General features: G+C 42.2%; 1 protein-coding gene and 2 pseudogenes across 1 annotated transcript in view; 2 read left to right on the top strand and 1 right to left on the bottom strand.

Annotated features, from left to right (window-relative positions):
- The window catches only part of ripor1 (RHO family interacting cell polarization regulator 1), a 65,734-nt gene extending 46,525 nt beyond the window's left edge, over nucleotides 1-19,209 (bottom strand). The window contains exon 1 of the mRNA XM_071488909.1: nucleotides 18,950-19,209. The gene's annotated coding sequence lies outside the window, so the exon portion shown is untranslated. The remainder of the gene's footprint in view (nucleotides 1-18,949) is intronic.
- LOC139627406 (E3 SUMO-protein ligase ZBED1-like) lies at nucleotides 1,072-3,448 on the top strand (annotated as a pseudogene).
- Nucleotides 3,375-4,003, top strand: LOC139627399 (E3 SUMO-protein ligase ZBED1-like; annotated as a pseudogene).
- Nucleotides 19,210-25,413: the final 6,204 nt, after the last annotated feature.

The following is a 25,413-nucleotide window of genomic DNA, read 5'->3' as shown; positions in this document are numbered from 1 at the left end:
ATTTCCCTACCAATTCTTTATGTTTTCCATGACTGCTGCTGATTTTTCAAAGCACAATGTAAGTTTTAAAATTGATTTCCAACCTACCATCCTGCAGCTACTTTTAGTTCTTTTCTGCTCAGTATGAAAATAAACTTGAAACCTCCTGCAGATAGCAGGTCCATCACAGGGAAATATCAGTGCAGTTACAGTACGTTCTTGTCCAAGCAGACAGTGTCATCCTGTGGGAACGCAGTGGTTAGCAGGGACTGTTGAGGCCTCCCTTTAATGGTGCATTCAAGGTCAATCAGCCAATTCACCCCCTGAAACACCAGCAGTAGTGTGAATCCAGGAAACAACCAAATTCACATTATCTTTCCAACTGCCATATTTCAGTGTATTACAGTGGGACACACACACACACACACACACACACACGCACACACGCACACACTTACTTCCTGGACAAAACTTAGCTACTCTCCACAGAAGAGAGTCACCAGTGTAACTCAGTAAGCATTAACATTAACATGTAATCTTATTGGGCCATGTTTCAGTCACTATTTCATACTTGTTCCGTTGTGAATGAGAACAGATTTATTGGACCTGTTTATTTCCTGTTTATAAGGGCTTTTTGTTGCCCAAAGCAGGGACGGGACTCTGGATGTCAACCTGGTCCACCATCCACCCTAAGCTCTGCTCAACGGCCTCTGAACATCATCCAAACAGCCATTCGTTTTCTGACAACATGTATTTACTGCTTATTTAGCTGTAGCTGTATAGAAACGTAGTTTCTAGGAGGTTGGGTTGTCATAAGAAGAAAGCAGCAGTTTATTTACCTTGTCTTTGATGTACATAAGTCAAGCTTTTCTTTTTTGACCATTTGAGACTAAAGAATTCAGATACCAGCATCTACACCACATGCTGGAGCTGGAGAGAGAGAGAGAGATAGAGAGAGAGAGAGAGAGAGAGAGAGAGAGAGAGAGAGAGAGAGAGAGAGAGAGAGAGAGAGAGAGAGAGAGAGAGAGACAGAGGGGAGGATTTCATAAACAGAAAAATGTCAGAGTGAAGAGTCATGGAGGCTGGCACAGCATGAGACTGAGACAGAACAGACACACTGTCCAGACTACACACTTCTACAGCCCCCCTGTAAAAATATATTGTACAGTAACCACAACATATTCTCTCAGTTGTGTACCACACCACTTTTTTAGATGTACATGTCACAATGGTCAATTCATTTTCCTTTCATCCATCAACTGTAATTTGTTTGTTCCTATTTAGATTCATGAGTAAAACCTGCCTTCTCTCCACCTCCCCTGCCTAGAGCCTGTTAGGGGGGTAGACTGAAAAATGGCCTCAGTTGATGCAGCAGAGGCTGATATCCTAACATGTAGAGGTGGGTGATTGGGCAGCTGGGGCAGCAAGAGTGGAAAATGGTGGGTTAATTACCAGGAGAAGGCAAAGGACAATTTACTCCTCTATTGCTGCCAGACTATGTGGAGGTCTGAGAGGGATTTGGGATATTTATTGGGACTGCAGATTAGATTGGCTGTGACATTAGGGCGAGTGCATGGAAGCAACGTCTACTGGCGGCAGCGTGATGGCAGCATATATGGAGAAATTATGGTGAAAATATGCTTTGCCTTTTTGTGGAGCTCTACCTCCAGGCTCCGACTACAGGTGCTGAACATCACTTCCTCACCTTGAGTCAACAAGTCTGCAGTCCACACACACAGCCATAATATCAGCTGGTTTTCAGTTCAAGTGTAACAACATGTAAAGTAATCCAATGATCAGTAGAAGAATTGTGACAAGGTCACTGAGAGAGTCTGTCATAGTGATCCAATAAAAGCATAGCAGATTTCAGGTACACTGAAAAAAAAGATTTGTTTTGGCCCTGTAATTATTACTGTGATTATTTGTTTAAATTCTACAATAAATTATTATTTTAGTGCTTTACAATGTCACCTTCTATTTAATCTATTACTTGGTGTTTGTTTGTAAATATAAACATGTATCCTCATTTCCACATGTAAATTTGATGATTCACATCAAGTAATATGAACTGAATGACTGGATTGACAACACAACCTGGAACAAGAAAGTAAAATTTACTTGGGTAACGGGAGTGAACCTGGCAAACTTGTACACACTCAATAAGTGACGTCAGAGGAGAGTTTGAGCTTTTCCCCTTCGGACACACACCTGAACAACAGCAACTGGGGGGGACAACAGATTTGAACTGCAGATGGTTTTATCGCTCATTTGATGAGAGAATTTATGGACGTGAAGCCACAGGGGTAGTTTGCAGTATGTTTATTACAAAGTTCCTGCACTTTAAAGTGATACTGCTGGGCATGACTGGACATTTTATCTCTCTAAATGTTCTCTTCAAGGCCTCAAGAGATCAAATGAATCACAAAGGTCGAAGGTTAATGCCAACCAGAATGTATATGTTAACACGTTCATTTCTTTTTAATCATAAAAAAGATTCCAATTAATGATGCCTCAAACAACCCATCACACAAGCCACCTTCGAGGGGAACTACTGTCACAAGAATTCATGAATTGCATGGTCATGAAAAGGCAACAAAAGCAGAGCAGTTAGCACAAGCTAAATTTATTGCTCTGCCTGGAGACCACTGGACATTGGTAAGCAACCATAACTACCTTGGTGTAACAGCACACGTAATCGCTGACAAATGGCAGCTGAATTCGTTCGCTTTAGGTGTGGTGAAAACAGAGGAAAGGCATTTTGCTGAAGCATGCGCTAGCCAGTTTCTTGAGGTTGCAAAGGAATGGGAGATAATGAACAAAGGATAGATAGCGCCTGCAATATGACTGCGGCAGTAAGGAGTTTACCATTCAAGCATATGTCCTGCGTAGTACATATTATACAAAGGGTAATTACAGTGGCTCTCCGTGACAGCGGATTTGACTGCACTTTTGCCAAGTGCCATAAAATAGTCAGACATTTTCGACACAGTCCTGCAAACACGGCAGAGCTGAAAGTTCAGCAAACATCTCATGGTCAAGAAGAGGAGGCACTCATCCAGGATGTACCCACGTGCTGGAATTCAACCCTCGGAATGATAAAGTGGGTCCAACACAGCAAAGACCCTCTAAAGGCAGCACTGGCACAGCACAAGCACAACTTGGCCATGCTGATGACCTCAGCTGAATATCACAGGCTGGCAAAGTTGGAAACATTGCTGGAGACATGCAGGTAAGGTGATTTCCCTATCCTCACCAATTTTACTTTCCAACAAATAAAGTTAGTGTAACTGTTACTTTGTTATTGTATTTTAGAAGTAGTTTAAGGTCTGTCCCCAAAACGGGTGTTATCTGAACGAAAATTGTAGTCAGTAATTTGGTTGGTCTGGTGTGTTTGCAGGTATGTCACAGATCTCTTGGGTGGTGACAAATATGTGTCCTGGTCTGTGGTGCTGCCTGCACTCTGCCACCTCAGATGCTGACCCTGCCTACGTAGTGCGCTTCAAGGCTGCATTCACAGAGGACCTCAACAGACGAAAGGAGAACACAAACCCGTCGTGGCTAAAGGTAGCAACAGCCTTAGATCCCAGTTTCAAGGACCTAAGGTGTCTGCCCAGAACAGAGAGGGTTAGGTGTGGCAAAAGCTGAGAGAGATGCTGAAGGACAGATAACCTGCATCACAAACCCCCAGAGATGAAATGGACCCAGAGCCACCAAAGAAGAAGATGGCTCTACTGATGGGGTCAGAGTCAGAGTCTGATGATGAGGAGCTGTCCAAAGACAAAACTCTAGACAGGTACAGGGCAGAGCCCAGTGTCAGCATAGAGACATGCCCACTGCAGTGGTGGTCCTCACACGCAGGTGCCCATGGTAATCTGGTCAAGATTGCACAAAGGTACTTGGCTACACTCACTATGTGAGAGACCGTTTTCTTTGGCAGGCCAGAAAGAGGTCGCCTCTCTCATCTGAACATGTCAACATGCTAGTCTACCTGAGCAACTGGTTAAAAGAAAAGCAGAATTTATGAACTGGTTGACTAGTTGTGTCACACAAGTTCACACTGTCCCAAGTAATGTTATTGAACTAAGAGTGTGAAAAGGGACTGTTCACTTTGTCTCTTCAGTTTCTTATTTAGGCCTGTTCACTGTTAGATGTTATTGGCAATGTCAATGCTTTGTTGTGACATCACAAAGTTCCAGAAGTCCTGACGGCTGGTTTTAAGGCTCAGTTTCTGAATACAGGCTGTGTGCATTTCTGTGTGGACTGAGGCTTTGATACTTTCACAGTATTAATATAGAACCTAGACCTGCTTTATAATCAAAAACACTTGGACATTGAATTACATTGATACCACGTTCACATCTGCATGTTAAATATGAAGCAGATACTGGAAATTGGGGCGAAACAGCTAGCCTGGCTCCGTCTGAACGTGACTGAATCTTCCTCCCAGCACCTCTAAATCTGTGCAAAACCAAACTGTAAAAGGGACAATTCTCCTTTTTCCAGGAGGTTGTGTGCCAAACTATTTCTTAGCTAGGGCCATCAGAGACTCCAGGACTCCCAATAAAAAACAACAAACACCACCTCTTGGTTGTATACCTCCACCAACCAGCCATATGCCATATGGAAATATGGCTACATATTTGTAGGAAGCATGGTCACAATCTCCCCTTCTTGAGTTACAGCATTGAAACATTATGATGTCACAGTGAAGTTGACGTTTGACCATTTGGATATAAGATGTCATCACTTCATTTTAGCCTTAGAGACATTTTTATTAAATTAAATTAAATGTCATAATTAGTGAATGAATTTGTGAATTATGGCCAAAACCATGTTTTGTGAGGTCACCACGACCTTGACTTTGACCAGCAAATCTAATGAGTTCATCCTTGAGTCCTAATAAATGAAGTTCCATCAAGGCTTTACTGAGATATCAAGTTCACAAGAATAGGGTGGGCCGACAACTGGAAAACATAATGCCTCCCTCTCTGGCCGTCGCCGGCAGGAAGGCATATAAAAAAATAAGATTAAATTAAAAAAAATCCTGCTCCTAATTTTAGTAAAAAAGGTCAAGTGAATTGAGAACAGTGGCAAAGCCTTTCTATCTGTGTGCCTGTGTGACCTGTTTCTCATTATAAGGTTAAAAATAACCTTTATCCAGGGAATGTTACCAGAGCTGCACAATGTCCCGCCTCATGATTTAAAAATGTCACTGTGACGATGACAACATTTTTTAAACACAATAATCTTTGTTTTGTTATCGCCACTGACTGTCTTCCATCATAGGCAGTAGCGGGGCAGGTGGGTGGGTGGGGGGCGGTTGGGGGGCTGATGACATTTGCATGAGCCCTGGACCAGTGAAGTGACAGGCAGGGCCCTGAGCAGGACTTCTGGTGCTCCCGATGGCCAGTCAGAGCATGACAGATGGGCCCGTTGTCAAGGTATTGTATGTGTGTATATGTGTGACAGAGAGATTGGGGGTGTGGGGGGGGGGGGGTGGTGCATGCAGCTCTACACAATAGAGCAACACACAACTTCAGAATTTTTTTATCTTTAGTGATAAACCACGAGGATATGTTGCCTTTTCACTGGAGAAGGACAAAACCTAGCCCATCACAGCTCTACCCAGGACAAACACTGTCATCCAAATGGAGGGTGCTGCTGCCTCCATTGTTTACAGAGTTAACACGTTGGCAGTGAGGAGAGGGAGGGTTGCTGTCACATACAAAGCTATTTTCCACTGAGTTCTGAATGCAGGACTTTTCAACTAGTTAAGAAGAGACATTCTGATCGACAGAAACGTTTGATTGTCCTGTCGGACAAAAAAAGACAGGCTGCTAAAGCCTATCCGTCATGTTATTACGTCATTTCTACCTGCTCTATTGAGCTGCATGGTGAGATGCAGCAGCCTGTGGTGCACTGGCCCATTCAAAATACAAAAAAGTAAAAAAGAAAGTCTGACACCATCAAACACAGTCAGAGTCATCACATATATCTCACTGCATTGCATTCACTGCCAACCGACCGTTTTCTAAACCCCTCCCCTGAACAGTCATTTCCCAATCATAGCTCAGCAGCTGCAACCAGGAGGTGTGTCTTCGGATTTCTCCAAATCCTGTAGCCTTACACAGTGAGTGTGATACTCAGTATACAAAGACTTCTGAGGGTTGTGTCATGTTTTTAGCCTTTCCAGGCACAAGTGTAAGGAATTCATTCAACAGTGTGTTTATCTTCTTCACAAAAAGCTGTTACCAGGTTTATTACTTACAGTAGCAGGCCCAGTTCTAGACTGCTTTGATTGGGGGGGGGGGCATTAAGAGATGTTGAATGGTCACTAACTAACTTCAGGACTTGTTACTGGGGTACTCTATGACTGTTCTTTAGGACTGTAAGACGTAACATGCACGGTTTTATGTTATCTAAAACTAAAGAAATAGAAGATAATAATACATAAACCCATAATGCATTTTATTTTAAACTCATCGCTATCCCCCTGGTAGGACGCTTTATTTTGTATTCAATTATCTATTCATGCACAGACTGGTATATTAAAAATAATATCTGCCTTAATCCAGTATATTTTTCTAGTCTACTCATGTATTTTCTGTTAAATTGTTTTGAGTTTTAAAACTGGGGGTTCACTGCTTGTGCAACTGATATGACAATGTGCATTGTCATATTAATAATGTGCGTTGTCATAGTAATAATGTACATTGTCATACTAATAATGTAGGCTATCAATCACATTTATAAATGATAAAATAACTGTCTTGACCTTCAGGCCCAAAGCTAAGTGAATGGTGGACTATTAGCATGATCAATTTGCTGATTATTGCCTTGTCACCTATAATGGTTATTGTATTACACAGGCTAACATAGACTATGACATACATAGTCTACAGTTTGCAATATACAATTAAATAAAAAAAATAGGCTTAGGGTGAAATCTGTGGTAAAAGGAACTGAGTGATTCCACTCACACTGTGCAGTCTGCACCTCCATGGGTGAGCGAAGAAACTCTATGTGCCACCAGGGACAGAGTTGAGTCACCAATATTCTGTCTCCATTCAGCCATTTGTCTCCACAGCCTTTTTTTGTTCTGATGGCCATTCTGATATGACCAAAGCCTTTGCGATATGCACTCTTCCAGATGAGCAACCGGGACACCTTACAGTTATTCCTACCTGTAGAAGTGCTACCACCGAACCCAACATCATGTAACGAGCATTTTCTCACAGCACACAGAGCTCGTCAGTCTGCAGCTCGTTCATAAACTTCTCCATCCACTTGTTTTGTTTTATTTTGAAATACGCTGCGATCCTGTATTATATAGGACGGGTGGCCACTTTAATTTGGCAGGGCAGTCAGAGCATTTTGGGGTGCATTGCCCCCCCTGTGCTCATGCCTTGAGTGGGGCCTGTACAGTGCTAACCTTACTTTACTTTCAGGCCAAGCACCTACTGTGCTGGAGCCAGTCCAGACTGGTACATCAGAGTCCAGGTCAACATTAGGGGCTCTGTCTGTTCTTTATTGGATTTGGGGAAGTTTACACTCCAAAGTCATTACCTGAGATAGCACAACATTTACCTCACTTGTTGGTTAGCTCTCATCCTCACAGTCTTTTCTTTTGTTTAAGTGAAGTGCAAACTGAAGATTATTTCATATTTACCTGGCCTGTGTGCATCAAGAAATTCATAGCCACTTAGTTATGTTACCCCAGCTGTATTATTTTATTTCTCAACAAAAAAACCTGAACCAAAATTTTTTATGCTGCAAGACTTTTATTGTGAAGCAGCAGCAGGAAATGTTGATTTTGCTTTAACAGGCATACTTCAAACTGTGAAAGGTCAGCTCCTCCTTGCTCATGTTCTCCAGTAACACTCAGTAACACACTGTTCCCATCTTGTACAGCCGCACTCTTTATGTGGTCTGAAGGGCCCAGGTCAGATTTAGTCCAGCAGGAACAAGACCTGCACAATACTGAACCAAATCATTTCAGTCATGTCTCGTTCTGGTGGAGGAGAATGAGGTTGGTAATGAGCTGACAGACTGTTCCTACTTCACTAAGCGCCACATGACTGGCTCTGTAAGTGTGTGTGTGTGTGTGTGTGTGTGGACCCCTGTGAAGTGGGGACTTTCTGGTTAATCTCCAGCTGGCCAATAAGCAGCTTAACTGTCACTGGAGTGCAGCAGGCTAATTACTAGTTTGTAGCCAGTTCAGAGCGACAGATACTCATACTGAAAATAACCTGTACATTCATACTCAAGCTAAAATAGACTGTTTGGAGATAGCTTGATTGAAGTAATGTCTTCCTGTCCTACAGACAGTTTTACTTCCCATCCAACCTGAGACATACTTGAGATTTGAATGTTTCAAAAAGTGCAAGTTTCCAGACTAGATTTATCATTGTTTTGTGTTCCCACATTGAACTGTGGAAATGAAAATGTTAGGTTAGCATAAAAGAACCTGTGCTATCGGAGAGTGCTGACTGTGACTGGGCCTGTGTCTCTAGCAGGCTGTCCACTCAGGGAAACTGTGTCACTAGGTTAACAAAAACCTTGAAGGTTAAGCTGTTGCAGGTAGAGAGACACTGATCAAATGCTGAACTGAGGGTTTAATCTGTGACCACAACCTAACGTTACACGCACCTCATCTAAAACCATTAGGATTTGCACTAAAAGATTCTGTCCAGAACCTGCTCTTTTGTTAACCTTTTAGATGAAGACTGCACACGCTTATTACTTATTACACGCTATTTACATGTATTTGTATGTGTGAGATTCATCTTCACAAAAGTCTACAATCCAGTATACACAGTACAGTCAAACACAACACAAACACATTAATAGCTACACAAAAGAAGCAACTTTAACTGTAACTCATTTTTTGTGAGTTGCAGCAGGTTGACATCTGCAGGTCTAAATGACTGCAGCTGCTCCGCTTAAACCAGCAGTGCTGTCTAAGTGCTGTCTAAACGGACTTAAAGCTATAATATCTAGTTCTGTAGAAATAAAGCTTGCACTAGCATGAGACTGAAGAGCAAACCTACCCCCCCCCGCCCCCGCACGCTGCTCTTGCTCAGCATCACAACTTATTAGTCACAGTAACGTTTCAGTCTCTTGAGACCTTCATCAGAAGTAATTCAAACAGTTCTTTAAACCATGACCTTAAACAAATGATGCTCCACCACTCTTTTGTGTGCCCAGGTGTGTGACAATTAATCTCCTGTGGGAGTGTCTTTCAGACACTGACAGTGATTTCCGTTTACTGTCATGTTATATTCTGTTCCATAAATCAGACATCCCACTATATAGTCACATCGAATTACAAGATTATTGACAAAAATTACAATCTATTGAATAAAAACTTCGGCTTTGCAGCTTTCATACAGTAAGTCATTCAAAGTATGTCATCATATTAACTGCTGGTATCTTCCATGAGCCATAGATAGAGTTCTTAGAACATTACAGGCTGTGGGAGTTCATCATTCAGTCCTTTAGGGGATAACGTTTGCAAACTGAATATCCAGTGAACTTCTCTTGTATTAAGAATTCCATCAGTATTACCACCTCTCTCAGGTAAAGTCACCTTTTCAGTACCCTGGAACCTAAATGATGAGATGTTATGTTTAAAATCATTTAAATGTACTGCGGGGTAATCTGCGTAATCTCTGTCATTTCTCATGATGGAGCTTTTGTGTTCACTTCACTGCTTTTAGTGAACATGTTATTTTTCCAACACAGGACAACCCACAGGGACATTTTATCATGTAGATTACATGTGGAGTAGAACATGATGACATCTTTGATAAAGTCCCAGTGTGAGGATGAGTGAAATTGTTACCCTTGATCAGATTATTGCATTAAGCACATCCTCTGTAGCATCCACTTGGAAGAGGTTTTAACAGGACAGTAAAAACAGCACATCTACAGAAAAAGACATACGCCAACATAACTACACTCCATTATGCACAGTAGGCTTTATCAATTCTACCAATTTGTCAATAATATAATTTGTAGTGTGTGACACCACAGAGGATTTTATTGACAAATCGGTAGATATGAAGCAAAGATTTCTAGAGCAGGGTTATCCATCTGATTACATACATTTCATAAATCTAGAAAGGAATTATTAAAAAATACACGTCTCCAGAAAAAGACACACCACATATTTAACTCAACCTACACCCCTAACTGTCACAGATTGGGCTCAATCTTTAAAATACACTGAATGAAGGTCTTGAGACAATGGAATGTTACGATGACTAATTCAGTTGTGATCCTGAGCAACAGCAGTGTGTGGGACAACACCTGCAACAGATACCTGGATGTGCGGATATCCTCATGGAGATAATTTACAAAAAAATTTTAGAAAAAAGTGACATACCATAGCTTTAAATTCAGTTTGTAATGGGTTGGTTAAGCATGTACAACCAGTGAAGAAAGTAATGGTCACACTGGTAAATGTCTCGCAAAATTAAGTGACTCTAATCCCTCTGAGCCAGAAGACGTCTCCACCACATCCATGCAGCTCTCAGGGTTTCACTTTGCCTGCTCACTCTGCATCACCACCACTTCAGTCACAGCCAGGGTTTGAATTACGGGGAGGATTGGAGGGCATCTGACCCCCTTGATTTAACCCCCAACTGCTGTAAAAACAGGGTTTAAAGAGGGAGGGTTTGAACATTTATATATTCTTCCTACCTGTAATTGTAAATATTACAATATACTATATTTCCCAAATTCCTGCCTGGAAGAATTTGCAATACAATTTCAGACCCCCCTAAAGTGGACCAAACCATTTCTCAACCTTACGTTAGTTGAATGTCTCGTCTACCTGCTTCACTCCAGCAGTGACACAGAGGGGTTCAATTGGGCCTGAGACTGTGGGAGTTGAGCTCTGTCTCTTTCAATATCATATCATCATATCACACTTGTATTTTTAATCTTACAAAAAACCTAACAGTGCATTGTATCTTATAGAATAATAGAATAGAATATATCTTTATTGTCATTGTATAAATACAACAAAATTGGAATGCAGGAAAAATACAATCTCTAGCAGCGCGAGTAGCACAATTAGACACTCGGACAGACAGACACACAGACAGACAGAGAGACACAGACAGACATACACAGACTGACAGCAAACAAACAGACAGACAGACACACACACACAAAGACAGACAGACACACACACAAAGACAGACAGACATACAGACAGACAGACAGACAGACAGACACACAGACAGACATAGCAGCAGTGAGTTCTTCAGACCATGGGAGCAAAGTGAGAAATGTCCACAGTTCTGTTACTGTAATGTATTCCATGCTGCTGCTCCTCTCAGGCCGTGCACACAGGCACATCTCCCCCACCCCTCCCAGAGAAAAAGATGACCCCCCTAATTGTCTTTGAATAATTCACACTCTGGTCACAGCCATTATTGTGACAGCACTTTTTCAGAAGAGAACATCATCATCATCATCATCATCATCATCATCATCATCATCATCATCATCAACGACAACAACATTCACCTGTTTGATGATGAGCTCCAGAGCCTCAGACACCTGGTGTTTATAACCCTTTAAGACACGCAACAGAGGCCAAGAGCCCTGACAGGAAACATGGTGACACGTTCAAGAACACACATCAGGCAGAACACAACGCTGCGTTTGCTGACTCGCTACCTTTCACATCACAAACACTGACACCAGGGAAATACGACTGGAGCGCCATAGTTATACACTGTACACCCTCAGAGGACAGACCATTTCATAACCATGAGCACCAGCAATCCCCTTGTGTTGATGCTCAAACTTGAAACACACACACACACACACACACACACACACACACACACACACACAGATGCATGTACATATGGTACACTCACTATCTTCCTCTCCCTATCTGTTGTCATGGCTTTGGTCTTACCGGCAAAAGGCCTAGTGGGTAATCCTCTTATAATCTCTCTTACCTGAATCATGTGCATGTGAAGACACCACCAGAGGTGGAGAGGAGAGAGAGAAAGAGAGAGAGAGAGAGAGAGAGAGAGAGAGAGAGAGAGAGAGAGAGAGAAAATCATTGTGATATACACTCAGTTGACAGTTTATTAGGAACACCTAGCTAAGACTAATGCAGTCTACTACAACAGTCCTGTAATAAATCCCCCTTCATGACAGTTCTAATGAATCTGTTCTAAGGAGGTACTGATTCAACTGTACGGTCAGTTCCTACAGCAGCACTGGGTCATCTGGATGAGATGAACAGGAGAAATGATGAGACAAGATGAGCGGGGATTTTCCTCATGATCTAAACTTCAGGCCGCCTGTCTTAGATCTCAGGTGAGCTGCTGTGAACAAAGAAATCACTGATTTAACTCAACCAACAAGCTTCATAGACGAATGAGATGGAGCATGAGAGAGAGAAGGAGCAGAGAATGTGTGATGTGAATCTGCAGTTAATGCAAAAGTCTTTCAGGGAATGGACGACAGTAAGTTAAGCAGTAACAGCTGCCCAAGACCAGTGCTGAAAATAACTGCGACAGTCTGACCAACAACTAAACTTCCCTCCATGTGCGCTTAGTTCTGGAAGAAGGGACAGACAGGAGGTCAGCAAAGGGCTAAATAGCTGTTCTAGTCAGTGCAATATACGATTACTGCAGCAGCTCTGTCATTAGTATGAGTCATGAGTCAGTCTGTGCAGAGCTCTCCACTGCACGGACACACACTCAGCTGAGTCAGAGGTCATATCAGGTAGAACTCTGAGGTTTGATAATAACAGTGATCCGGCTTCAGTCTGGCTTTTTTAAGGTTCCACCAATGTGTATTTATGACTGATGACTATTCCTGTGTTTTTACCACACAACAATAATCAATGTTTCAACCCAGTGTCGACCACTGTTACTAAAAACTCTAATATTCTAAAACTTTTGATCAACTGTATCCAAATTCTTCTCTCCATTGTTTCAGTTTGACATATTCCTGCAGAGAAAAGCTTCAGAGCTGACAGGTTCTAACATAATTATGAGTCAGTGCTCTTCAGCCTTACCTCATTTCATGCTGCCTCTATGTGTTGCCAGACTTACCTCCCAACACAACCTGACAAAATCCAAACCATGAACACTTCCTTTAGAAAATCTGCATAAAGTACTTCATTTTGAAACCAGCTGCTCTGACTCCCTCCCTCCACAGATGTTGGCATCCATGAAACAGAGTCTTGTGTGTTGCCATAGTGTGATTCAACACTTCACTTGTAGATTACATTCAGTGGCAATGTGGCATCTCTGCTCAGTTACCAGTCTGTTAGGTCCTCACAGCTAAAATGAATTCAGCAACTACACTTCTAATGTTCCCTTGAAAATATTTTATGTTATGTTATGTTAAGGTATTCAACTTTATGCTGTTTATGCTCATTTTAGTTTGTGATAATGGTGATCTGTACTACATTATACTATTGTTTGACACAAGTGAATATTTCAACATGTAGGAGGTTTCATCAGATCTCCTGGACATAATGTTGGGGAAAATTTTAATTTCTTTCCATCCTCTTCAGTGTTACTAAAAGATGAGCCCATGGGTTGTCTGTGCAGTAGCTTCTTATGACTCAGTTAAAATTTAATGTTGGGCCTAAGGTTGTGCCTGTAGACAATGATCAATGATCATCTGAGTGACTGCCAGTAGCTCATGTGTTTATTACTATCAATATTTGGGTTGTTTGCCCATTAATGTATTAACTTATTATCATGCTGTTTAGTATTAAATCAATATTAAATTGAATCTGTCCTGCTGTAGTTATACCTATATAACCACATGTATGAGATGCTTCAACAGCGACAAGCACACACTCACACTCTGACCAGCTGATCAGTGAAGTGCTGCTGCTTGTGTATAGGTGAATGACTGTGAATAAGAGAGAGAGAGAGAGAGAGAGAGAGAGAGAGAGAGAGAGAGAGAGAGAGAGAATGTACTGAACCTCCTGCTGATTGTGAATGCTGTGATGATGAAATCTAAATAATTCATGCTTTATTTTGTTTTAACATATATTTATAAAAACAGCTATAAAATTTATTTGTCATCCAACTGTCATCACTTAGAGTATCAGAGAGACTCTCTCACTCATAGCAACCCCCCACCCCCCATGCATGCACGATCATATCAGCTACTGGCAATATCACACAGTGAGGACAGGATGGTCTGACTGGGGGATAAGATCACACAACCCTAGCTGGACAACCTCTAAGCAAAGGAGGAAGTGAGGTGATGTAGTATTAAGAGCCACAATGTCTGTTAGGAGGAGGTCAGAGGGGTGGGGTGGGGTGGCCGACCAAACACAGAACTTTCACAGCAGAGCGCTGTTCGTCTCCTGTGTGGAATAATTGTTCACGTATTGCTTCTTTTATTCATGACCATTCAACAACAGTAACTGTGTGTTTTTACTGTCGCCATGACAGTGAAGGTCCTCTTAGCTTGAGAAAGTACTTATTTTAACTCAAACCTAAACCTAACCAAACCATAACTGTTCCACAACCTACAGTTAATCCACCATCCAAACACTGCCTGTGGAAACTACAAAACGTTCCAGACCACAAAACACAACTTTTATTTCTGAAAAACTAAATGTTCAGTACAAACCATGGCAGAATTTTCTTGCTTCACGACACCATCTATCTGAAGAGTCAAAGTCGTGTTCCAGACTGGCATGTGTGTGTGCATTTGTCTACATAAGTGTGTATAGGTCCGTGTTTGAGAGTTTGTGTGTTAATTGGCTGTTTGTCCAGTTTTTCAAGGAAGTCTGCCCCACCAGAGGAAGTCATTAACTTCAAAAGCCTCTGGCTGAGACACCCAGCACACTGGGTACACTGTCAGCATGCAGTTAGGGCCTCAGAGCTAGTTCATGTGGAGCAAGTAGCATGAACTTAAACGTTTTACCTTTAAAGCCACAGTCTAAAGGTGTTTCCTCGAGTTTGATTGGCAACTTTTACATCAACATCAATGAGTCAAACAAAATTTACAATTATTATTTTGAACTGATTATTTAATTAATAGAAAATTCATTGTTTACTGGTTTTCCAGTTTTCATTTGGGTTTTTGACTGTTGCTCAGAGAACAAAAGCAATTTCAATATGTTAAAGGAGCTAACTGTAAGTTTTGCTATTGCCACATAGCAAACATTAGCATTAGCAGTTGTTTACTTACCACTCTAGAAGAAACATTGCAGAGGTGTCTTCAGAGGTGGGAAGCAATGCCAATGTTAATGTGTATAATCACGTCTTTTCTTCTACTGAAGTTAGCATGCTAACCAGCTAGCCCTGACCCGTCTTGTCACTTCAGATAGCGACTCACTGTAGCCTCCAGTCTGCCCTGCTCAGAGGGTGCATCATAACCTCTTGTCTTTTAAATGCGACCATGGCCAAAGTTCTGATCAAGTGACAATCACCACCACCTGCATCTGCTGCAGAGAAAAGTTACAAACAGCCTCTTTTTCCTACAATATATACACTAAACATCATTTGATTATAATGAAATTAAATGTCTGTCAGACATACCGATGATGTACTCCTTTAATAGAATAATATGACCTTGGCCTAAGATTTTCTGTGAGGTGATTACTTGAAAGTAATTTGATAAAAACAAACTATTGAGGTCTGTCAGCAAGTCAGGGGCCACAAAATGGAGGATGGAGGACATGTTATATTTAATATTTAACTTTAGTGGTGCAAATTTCTAAAAAAAAAAAGTAAAATTATAAAAGACCCGCTGATATGGAGTTCACCTGGGGCTCTTGGGCCTCTGGTCGTCTGGGGCCTCTGGGCAGTTGCCTGTTTTTTTTCCCAGTTGATAATCCTGTCTCGCTCACCAGGGTTTGTTTGAACCCCACCCAACAGGTCAGTTGTGAAAGCATCCTTGATCTCCTGATGGGAGCCTGCTATGTTTGGGGTGGCACTAATTCAATGGACTAATGTGCATGTTTAGAATGGTGACTATCCAAATTGACCATATTCACCGATTCATTAAACAAGACATATCCAAGTATCCTGACCATGCAAATGTGCCAGCAGAATGTGCAGCCACCTGGTGTCCGTTTGTTTTCACCATGTAATTCCTTCTCACCACATACAGATGGGTGACAAATAACAGTAGAACCACAACATGAAATGTGTTGTGGGCTGTTGTTCCAGCACAAGCCTCCAGAACAGCATGAGAGCTCCTTGAAAGAAATGGCAGACGCAAAGAAGGCAAGAAAACCAAATTGGTCAGAGGAGGAAAAGGCCAACCTCCTACAGAAATACAACAAAAGAAAACACACGCTAAAAGCAAATTTGATCTGCAAATAACATCTGACAGAAAACACCAAATGTGGGAGGAAATTTCAACAAAAATTATTTCAAGAAGTCTCGTGAAGAGGTCCATCCAAGTGACAACTTTGCTCTGGCCACAGTGATTGACATCACTTTCAACAAACCATTCGGTGAGTTAGATCACCTGTACAGAAGCATCTGTATACACTATGTTTCTACACATTTACATCACCTACACATTTCATTTGTCATCTTACCTGTCAGCTTTTATCTAGGTTAGTCCAAATGCACAGTATGTCTCTGAAAACCTCTATCCTCAGCCACTGCATTCCTCCAAGGAATGGACAATTTCCGTCCAGACTGTTCTGGTCTGTGGTGCCCCGATGGTGGAACAAGCTAGTGAATGCTATCGGAACAGGAGGGTCCCTCTCTATCTTCAACAATCTCTTGAGGACTCATCTCTTACACACCTCCTCTCCTAAACACCCTAACATGCCTAACCAGCACTTACTGTGCACCTCTTTATTTGATCTCCTCGCACTTATTGAACAGAGGTTTTACTTTGTACTTACATCAAGGTTTCCTGCTGCACCGAAGCTTTAGTGATGTGTCTCACTTGTAAGTTGCTTTGGATAAAAGAGTCTGCTGCATTTTAAAGGTAAATGTGTTGTTATAATAATACAACCTTCAGAGGATCTTAGTAAATGAGTCATCTCACACTAACTGAGAGCCTTACTTGTCATTTTCAGTTTCAGTCGTTCTATCCAAAGATGAACTGAGTCTGTCACTAAAGCCAGGGGAACTGCAGTCTGGGCTACTGCTCCTCCTTTGACTGCTTCACTGGCTGTGGGGTTGAGCCAGTATGAAAGAAATGTGCCTTTAAGCAGAGGTCAGAGATGGCAGGTCTGCCTGATGATGTCAGCTTGTCTATCTTGCAAAACATTTTCCAGATTTGACCATTTTTATCACATTTTATTGCATTATGGTCGAAATCAGCTGAATACAAGGATGAGGTTGAAATTTCCATCTTGCTTTATGAATGAATACAATAAATGTTGAATGACATGAGAATCAGATGAGTGAGCACAGTGTCTGCCCTCTGCTCTGTATCTGTTTCACCCACTTGTTAGCTCAGGCCTGCTCATTAGCTGAATTAGGCCTTCTAACAGTGTGAGCCCTGATACGGCACAATGGACGTACTGTTCACTTGGCTCTGAGAGAGCGACACACAGAGAGCGTGCTCGTGGTTTCAAAGCAGCATTCCCATAGTCGGACTGACTGAGTTTGTTTTTGTCATCTATTACGGCAACATTTGGGTTCCATGACCTTCCTCCTGTGGAACACAATCAAACAGGACTGTTTGTGTTTCTGCAAGCACAGAACTACTACAGTATGTGCTGTGTTTGTAAGCTATGCCAAGAATGCTGTCACTCCATCTGGAGACAGACAGCTTGTCAGATGTCATACCACTGGGGAGGGGGGATGCAGGAGGGCTGTAAATAAGTTATTTTCATTATCAGTTAATCAATACATGATTCATGTACTCTAAAACTGTCAGTGTTTATGACAAAGCCCAACACAAGACACCAGAGCCAAAGTGATGCAACAGTCCAAAACCCAAAGATGACTGAAATGATTTACAATCATATAAAATGAAAAAACAGCAAATCCTCATGTTTGAGGAGCTGGAACCAGAAGGTATTTTTGTCATTTTTACTGATAATTTATTTAAATGTTACAATAATCACCTGATGTAATTCACCATCAGTGTTTTCTGTGGTGATTTGTTGAGTCAGAGTTGGTCTTTCTTTTTGAGATAATATTTCATCTGCCTCCTGTGTGTAAAGTAAACACTGAGACTATGGGCAAATCTAAACAGCAGGGGGGAACTGGGCCTAACCAGTCAGTCAGACTTCAGTCATGTTCACTGAAGAGTTATTTATTTTGGACTAAATTCAGTTGGAATTACAAGACAATTATTAAAAAATATATTCATGTCTGCCTATTATTAGGGGACAGGCTTATGAGAGGTGAAGTGTTTTTTCAGGGACGTGGTGCTGCACTCCCTTTCAGTTCTGACTCCACAGAGTTGAATGTGTAGAATGAAAGCTTCGGTCTCTGTCCTCCACCTCACCTCTCGTCTCAAAGAGGCTCGATCACTCTTCCGTTTCCAGTCCGGTGACAAACATTCACGTCACTTTAAGTGACACTGACCGTGACAACACTGACACTCGTGAACGACGCGCCACGTTCACGTCAAACCCTTCAGAAACTTGGTAAATACGGTCCACACTCGGTTTCTGGTGTGTTCCACTGGAAGAACCCTGCGGAATGTTCTGCCACACGCAGACCAACCAGCTGATGTGTTACTGAAGCCGCTTGGCCGGAGCCGGAGGTCAGGCCGGGAGTCCAGCAGAATTAAAAGCTTTGTGAATAGGGTTTGGCACGGCTGGGTCCTCCACGCAGGACAGAACTGGACATGTTGGAGTGACAGGACGTGACTGCAGCAGTTAGAGAAAAGCGTCTAAATGAGTCAGAAAATGTCCGGGGCTAATGTTCCAGCCAACCCCCCCAACCAGAGCCAGGGGGTGAAGCAGGAAACAGCTAGTTAGATATAAGGAAAGGTGAGAGAACAAACCAACAAAAACCCATTTGAGTCAACGTACATGTTTGCTGCGGTGTCCCGGCTCCTCTCCTCGCACAGCTGACTCCAATCGCTCCTTTATCCGAGAAAGAAACCCGGAGGCTCCTGGGAGGGACCAACAGATAAACTGCTCCCAGCCCGTGCCTTTCCTCAGTCCATCAGCTTTCTACCGCCAGGGTCCAGTCTGGTAAAGAGCATCCACTACACTGGTTCAGAGAGCGGCTTCCCTGCATGCAGCCCTCGGTGCAGCTCTCACTCCACCAACGTCAAGCTCCCCGGAATCAATGTGACAACTTCCGGTCGGCACCTTCACAATCAAACACAGCTCATGTGACTGAAATGCTGAACTACTATACTGTAGTAGTCACCGCACATCCGGCCAACACGATCCCAGCTTCACTGTTCGGCAAGTGCTTTAATGTGATTTGTTAAGTCCAATATCAAGTGGTATGACGGGAGGGGGAGGGGGGTGTCTTGTTTTATTATCTAATTTTAAGGTCCTGTCTTAAAATGGGTCAAAATGCAGTTTTACAGCCTCCATCACCTCAGCTGATATTAAGCTTTACAGCTGGATTATCTACATTGTGTATAAATCCCTCTTTCACATTTCCACACCAAATTACTTTGCGCACCACAATTCACGCAACAAACGAGATACTCCACCAAATGTACAGACCTGTGGAGGAACTGAGGTTATAAAGAGCCCAGCAACTAGTTTTACTCTGGTGCCTCCTAGCAGGTTGCTGCGATCACGCTAAACAGAATTTTAAATATAACATTAGGAACAAAACAATGCATTTCTATGTTACATGAAGTAGTGATAAAGATAGAGTTGCATTTTTAAGATTAATTTGTATGCTTGATCTGACTACGGATCCAATAGACAGTAAGCTACATTTTTTTGTTGCCCTTGAGAAACAAAGAAAATAGGAAAGGTGGTCTCATTGGCAACTTACCAGACAAACTGTGGCCCCGTAGCTTTACATCAAAGGCATTTCCCACATTCACTAACTGTCTGAGCAGAAGAAAACATGCATTTTATGTGATTTTAAACGGTGTATTTATTCTTGTGAAACTGAATTTTTATTTTGTCTTTGCTTGACCTTGTTGGGGAAACACAACATAACAGAAAAGTGAAAAAGGAGTCTTCCCTTCAGGTTGTACTAGATCGCCATCTGCTGGACATTTGGAATTAGTTGGTGCCACAGTCACTTGTATTTGTACCAGTCAGTTCAGTTGAAGTGCACGCTGCCCTGTACCTGTACTTTGTCTACATGCACAAGTAAATTACATGACCTGACAGCGTTAATAGCAGTGGTATAGAACATTATGATGTTGTAAGCATAGTGTTCATTTATTGACCTTATTTATTCTCTATATATTATTCTCAAACTCAGTAAAATGTCAGAAAGTAATCATATATTTCTTCACTGGAGGAACAATGTCCTCTGAAGAATGTGCCAGTTTCCAGTTTTAAAGTCAGCCATCGCTGTATGAACCTGTTTGCTGGCCCTCCAGGTAAAAAAGGCTGTTGCTGTTCCCATTGAGTAAACATGTCGGGGTAGGGGGTGGGGGGGCAGCCTGGTGTGTCAGGACATGAAAAGGGCAGTGAGCCTGATGAATGTTGATGGAGACTTAGCTGGTTTGTGCATCTTCGATACATAACAGTACAATATAATAACTTAAATAACTTTATTTGTTTTGTACTTTTCTATACAGAGTTACAAAGGTGCTTAGTGGCAAAACAAACAGAGTAAAGAGAGCTGTCTAGCCTGAGATACTCAGGCAGGGAGTTCCCAAACTGAGGGGCACAGACTGAAAAGACCTCGTCACCTCAGGTAACAAAGCAAGAGGTTGGAACAGCTAGGAGACCCCTGACTGAGGATCTCAAGCTATGTCTCATAAGGGATTAACATGACCATGCACGGCCTTAAAAGTTAGAGGCAAAATCTTTCCTGTAATTTGTTAAAAACATAGAGACAGCAGATTGGATGAGCTGCAGGTGCGTAACTGAGTTATGACTGAGGCTGGAGTGAAGAGACTTACGGAGTCCCAAGTGAGAGGAACTAAGGGCATAGATTACTTTCTCAAGAGCTGCTGTGGTAAAAAACTGAAGGAAGCATGACTCTACCTCCCTGGACACTTGGTAAAATTTGTGTCAAATATAAACCCTTGATTGTGAGCAGACTCCTTTATTTCAGATGAATTTGGACTGTAAGGGAACTTCAGGTTTTGGTTTATAAAATTGTGAAGTTTCTGTGCCATCCAGCTCTTAATGTCAGAAAGTCAGCTGAGGAGTAGGGTTATATTTGCAGTCTCAACAGGTTTAAGGGGAACATAGAGCTGTGTGTTGTTAGATTGTCTGAAGATTCTCAGTCATCCAGGTCATGGTATCTCTGAGGCCACATCCTCACTAACATGTTTAGTTTTGATGCGCATCACTTTTGGGTGCTGGTACTGCCTGGGCCTGAACACAAATAACAGGGGGGGATCCTACTCCAGGATCTGAGGGTTTTCCACCAAATATCAGCCCCCAGCAAAACCCAATGACCAGGCAGTAAAGACCCCTCCTGAGGGACTGGGGAAGCCTGTTGAGGTCTAACAAAAAGGGGGGAAAAAAAAGAAAACGGCCTCGGCACCTCAGGCACAGCCTAGCCTCCCCCTCCATGTGCACACATATACACTCACCGGCCACTTTATTAGGTACACCTTGCTTGTACCGGGTTGGACCCCTTTTGCCTTCAGAACTATCTATTGGACTGAGATCTGGTGACTGTGGAGGCCTTTTGAGTACAGTGAACTCATTGTCATGTTGAAGAAACCAGTTTGAGATGATCTGAGCTTTGTGACATGGTGCGTTATCCTGTTGGAAGCAGCCATCAGAAGATGGTACACTGTGGTCATAAAGGGATGGACATGGTCAGCAACAATGCTCAGGTAGGCTGTGGCGTTTAAACAATGCTCAGTTGGTACTAAGGGGCCCAAAGTGTGCCAAGAAAATATCCCCCACACCATTACACCACCACCAGCAGCTTGAACCGTTTATACAAGGCAGGATGGATCTATGCTTTCATGTTGTTGACCTCTGACCCTACCATCTGAATGTCACAGCAGAAATCGAGACTCATCAGACCAGGCAATATTTTCCAATCTTCTATTGTCCAGTTTTGATGAGCCCCTGTGAACTGTGGCCTCAGTGTCCTGTTTTAGCTGACAGGTGTGGCTCCCGGTGATGGTTGTTTGGGAAGATCGCCACATTCAAAGTCACTTAAATCACCTTTCTTCCCCGCCTTGATGTTCGTTTTGAACTTCAGCAGGTTGTCTTGACCATGTCTACATGCCTAAATGCACTGAGTTGCTGCCCTGTGATTGGCTGATTAGATATTTACGTTTAGGAGCAGTTGAACAGGTGTACCTAATAAAGTGGGTGGTGAGTGTATATATATGCACTCTCACTCACTCACACACTCTCTCTCTCACACACACACACACACACACACACACACACACACACACTCTTGCATCTCAACACTAGTGACTGTCTGCAATTACTGTCATCATTTGTTTATTTATTTAAATTCTTTCATATTATTATTATGAATTATTATTATTCTCTTCCTTTTTCTCCTTCTCTTTCTCTGACATGTTTGTTATGCCCTCTTTTGTATGTTTTTCTATTATCACACTTAAGGTTAAAAAAAAAAAAAAAGAAAGGTTGCTGTGACCTCACAAATGGCCAAAGGTCACCTTCATTGTGACATCATAATATCCTGCAAAAACACCTCTGGCTGTAACTCACAGAAGAAGGGGAGAATGTGACCACGTTTCCTGCAACTTGACTGGTTGGCAGAGGCATACAAATGCATGGCCTTAAATTCTACTTCTACTATTGTCCTTACTGCTAAATTGTGCACCTATCATGATCTGGCCCTGAAATTACTCTCTGGATTTGTATTTCCTGTTTTATTTTGTAGTTTCTTCCTTGTGTGTCTGTTGGTTGTTTTACTTCTATGGTCTCTGTTTTTCTCCCTCGAGATTGTCTGCCCCAACCTGATGTGTTTCACCTGTTCCCAAGTAGCCGTCCCTCCCTTGTTTATTTAAGTCTCTGGCCCAATTCCAATTCAGTCCACACACCTTCACCTCAGAAACGGAGTGTAAGTCTGTGTGGAGTCACACTTCTATCTGTGGAGGAACTGTTTATTAAGGTGGAAGGCATATTTCAGAGAGGACATAGTAATTAAATCAATATTTATCTAGAAAATAATCTTACACACAGTATTGACAAAGATGTAGGTTAATGGGCAGTGACATAGCTTTCGTTACATTCATGGCATAGTGAGCCTTTGAAATTGAAATTATGAACTGAATAATTAAAAACTCACTTCCATGCTTCTTTGGCCGCATTTCTTTTTTGTTTTTATTTTTTCATTTTTCCATCTTAATCTGATTAGTTTATTTTTCCATAGTTCTTGAAATTAACAAGTCAAATGAAAAAAGCACATGGTTTCTTGAGTAAGCAGTGACATTTTCATTCCAAAATACCATGGAAACTCAAATTTTGTCATGTGTGCATGAAAATATTCAGTTTGAGATGAGGTAATCTTTGATTTATCCTTTGGAATAAACACACATCCCCGACTCAAAGTGATAGTGCGCTTCTCTGGGAGTGTGGTTTGTAAGCCTGCATCGATGCAGACTCTGTGTTGGAGGGTTTTATAACCTACTCGCACTTAAGGGTTATTGGTTTGAACCTGACACGCAAAGGCACAGACGGGAGAGGGTGTAGGGACTGGATAGGAATTGGGTCTCTGTCATTCCCTCAGTCTTTGTCAGTTTATTCACTTCCTGTCGTGTTTTCTCATGTTTCCTGTGCTTAGCCTGAAGTGTGGATTTTCTGAGTTTTGTTTTGCTGACAATACATCATTTTTTTCACCATCTGCTCAAAAGTCAGTTTTGTTTATTGAATTATCTTCTTTGCACACTAGCCTTCATCTTTGTCTACATTCAGATCCAGAATTCAGTAAACCATAACAGTACAAACTGACCAAAACATTGACCCAACAGACTCTGTTTTTGAAGATTAACTTTTTGAATGTAACTGGTCATTTCCCTTGTGGGGTGGTATAGAGAGTAGAAAAAAAGACTCCAGTATGGAATTAACATGGCTTTTAAACTGGAACACAAAGGCTGCAGATGCCTTACCTGACTGGCTTAAGGATTTCATGAATACCCAGTTCACCAGCCAGTCTTCAAATCTGCTCACCTCCAGTCTGCATTGCAGTTGGCTACCGCACAACCTGTCATCCATGCGGCCAGCCTTTGGCCTGCTAGCTTCCAGCATGGTAGTCCTCAGCCTGCCTCCTTGCATGATAGCCACCTGCATGCTAGCCTACAGCCCAGATGATGTCTCTGGGGATCCCTCACTTGCACACTGTTCCAGCAGCTGCAGCCTCTGCTAGCTAGAAATGTTTAAGTAAGAGTAAAATTACTGACTTTTAAAAATACAAGTACATAAAAAACTCTTTGTTGCAGTAACAAGAATAAATGTAATCTTGATGTATTGCTCTTTTTTCATGGTGCCATTTACTGTGATTAGGTTCCCTGGTCCATTGGCTGAAAAACACCCCCAAAGCATTAGGTTCCCACCACCATGTTTGACAGTGGGGATGGTGTTCTTAGGGTTGAGCCTGTGAATATTCTCATTTGTCCAGGTCATAGTATCTCAAAGGGGTTTTTAAATCGAAAGCAACTGGACTTGGTTATTTGTCTAGGAAGACGTTTCACCTCTCATCCAAGAGGCTTCATCAGTTCCTTCTCGCACCTGACCAGGCTGGGACTGGTCCAACTATCTGGTGTGGAGACCCAGGTATTTTTAACCTCTGGGAGGGGCTTTCACAAGGCTGATGATGTCACTGGTTCCCTTTGTGCTTCATGTGCCAACGACAGTCATTAGAGTGACTGTCTTGGTGGAGAGGGGACTCCATCCCCTGCCTATATGGACTCCCCAAAATCCATAAAGAAGGGGCCCCGCTCAGGCCCATTGTCAGCAGCATAAACTCAGTCACATACAACATAGCCAAACACATAGCCAATATCCTGGCACCTTTGGTGGGCAACACCCCACACCACATCCAAAACTCCATAGACTTTGTGAGTAAAGTCCGGAACTTAAAAATGGAGCCAGATGAAACCATGGTTTCCTATGATGTGACTTCTCTTTTCACCTGCATTCCAACCGTGGAGGCTTCGGCCACAGTAAGAGAACGACTCACACAGGACAACTCCCTGCAAAACCGAACAAATCTCAAACCCAGACACATTTGCCAGCTTCTGGATTTATGCCTAACACTACATATTTCCAGTTTGACAGCAAATTTTACAGACAAAAACATGGCTGTGCCATGGGTTCACCAGTATCCCCCATTGTGGCAAATCTATACATGGAGGAGGTAGAGAACAGGGCTCTGAACTCCTTTGAAGGAACTA

Source organism: Trachinotus anak, unplaced genomic scaffold, assembly GCF_046630095.1.
Source record: "Trachinotus anak isolate AG129_WGS33_773 ecotype Australia unplaced genomic scaffold, CSIRO_AGI_Tana_v1 ptg000002l, whole genome shotgun sequence".
Taxonomy (NCBI): domain Eukaryota; kingdom Metazoa; phylum Chordata; class Actinopteri; order Carangiformes; family Carangidae; genus Trachinotus; species Trachinotus anak.
This window is presented reverse-complemented; position numbering and strand designations above follow the sequence as displayed.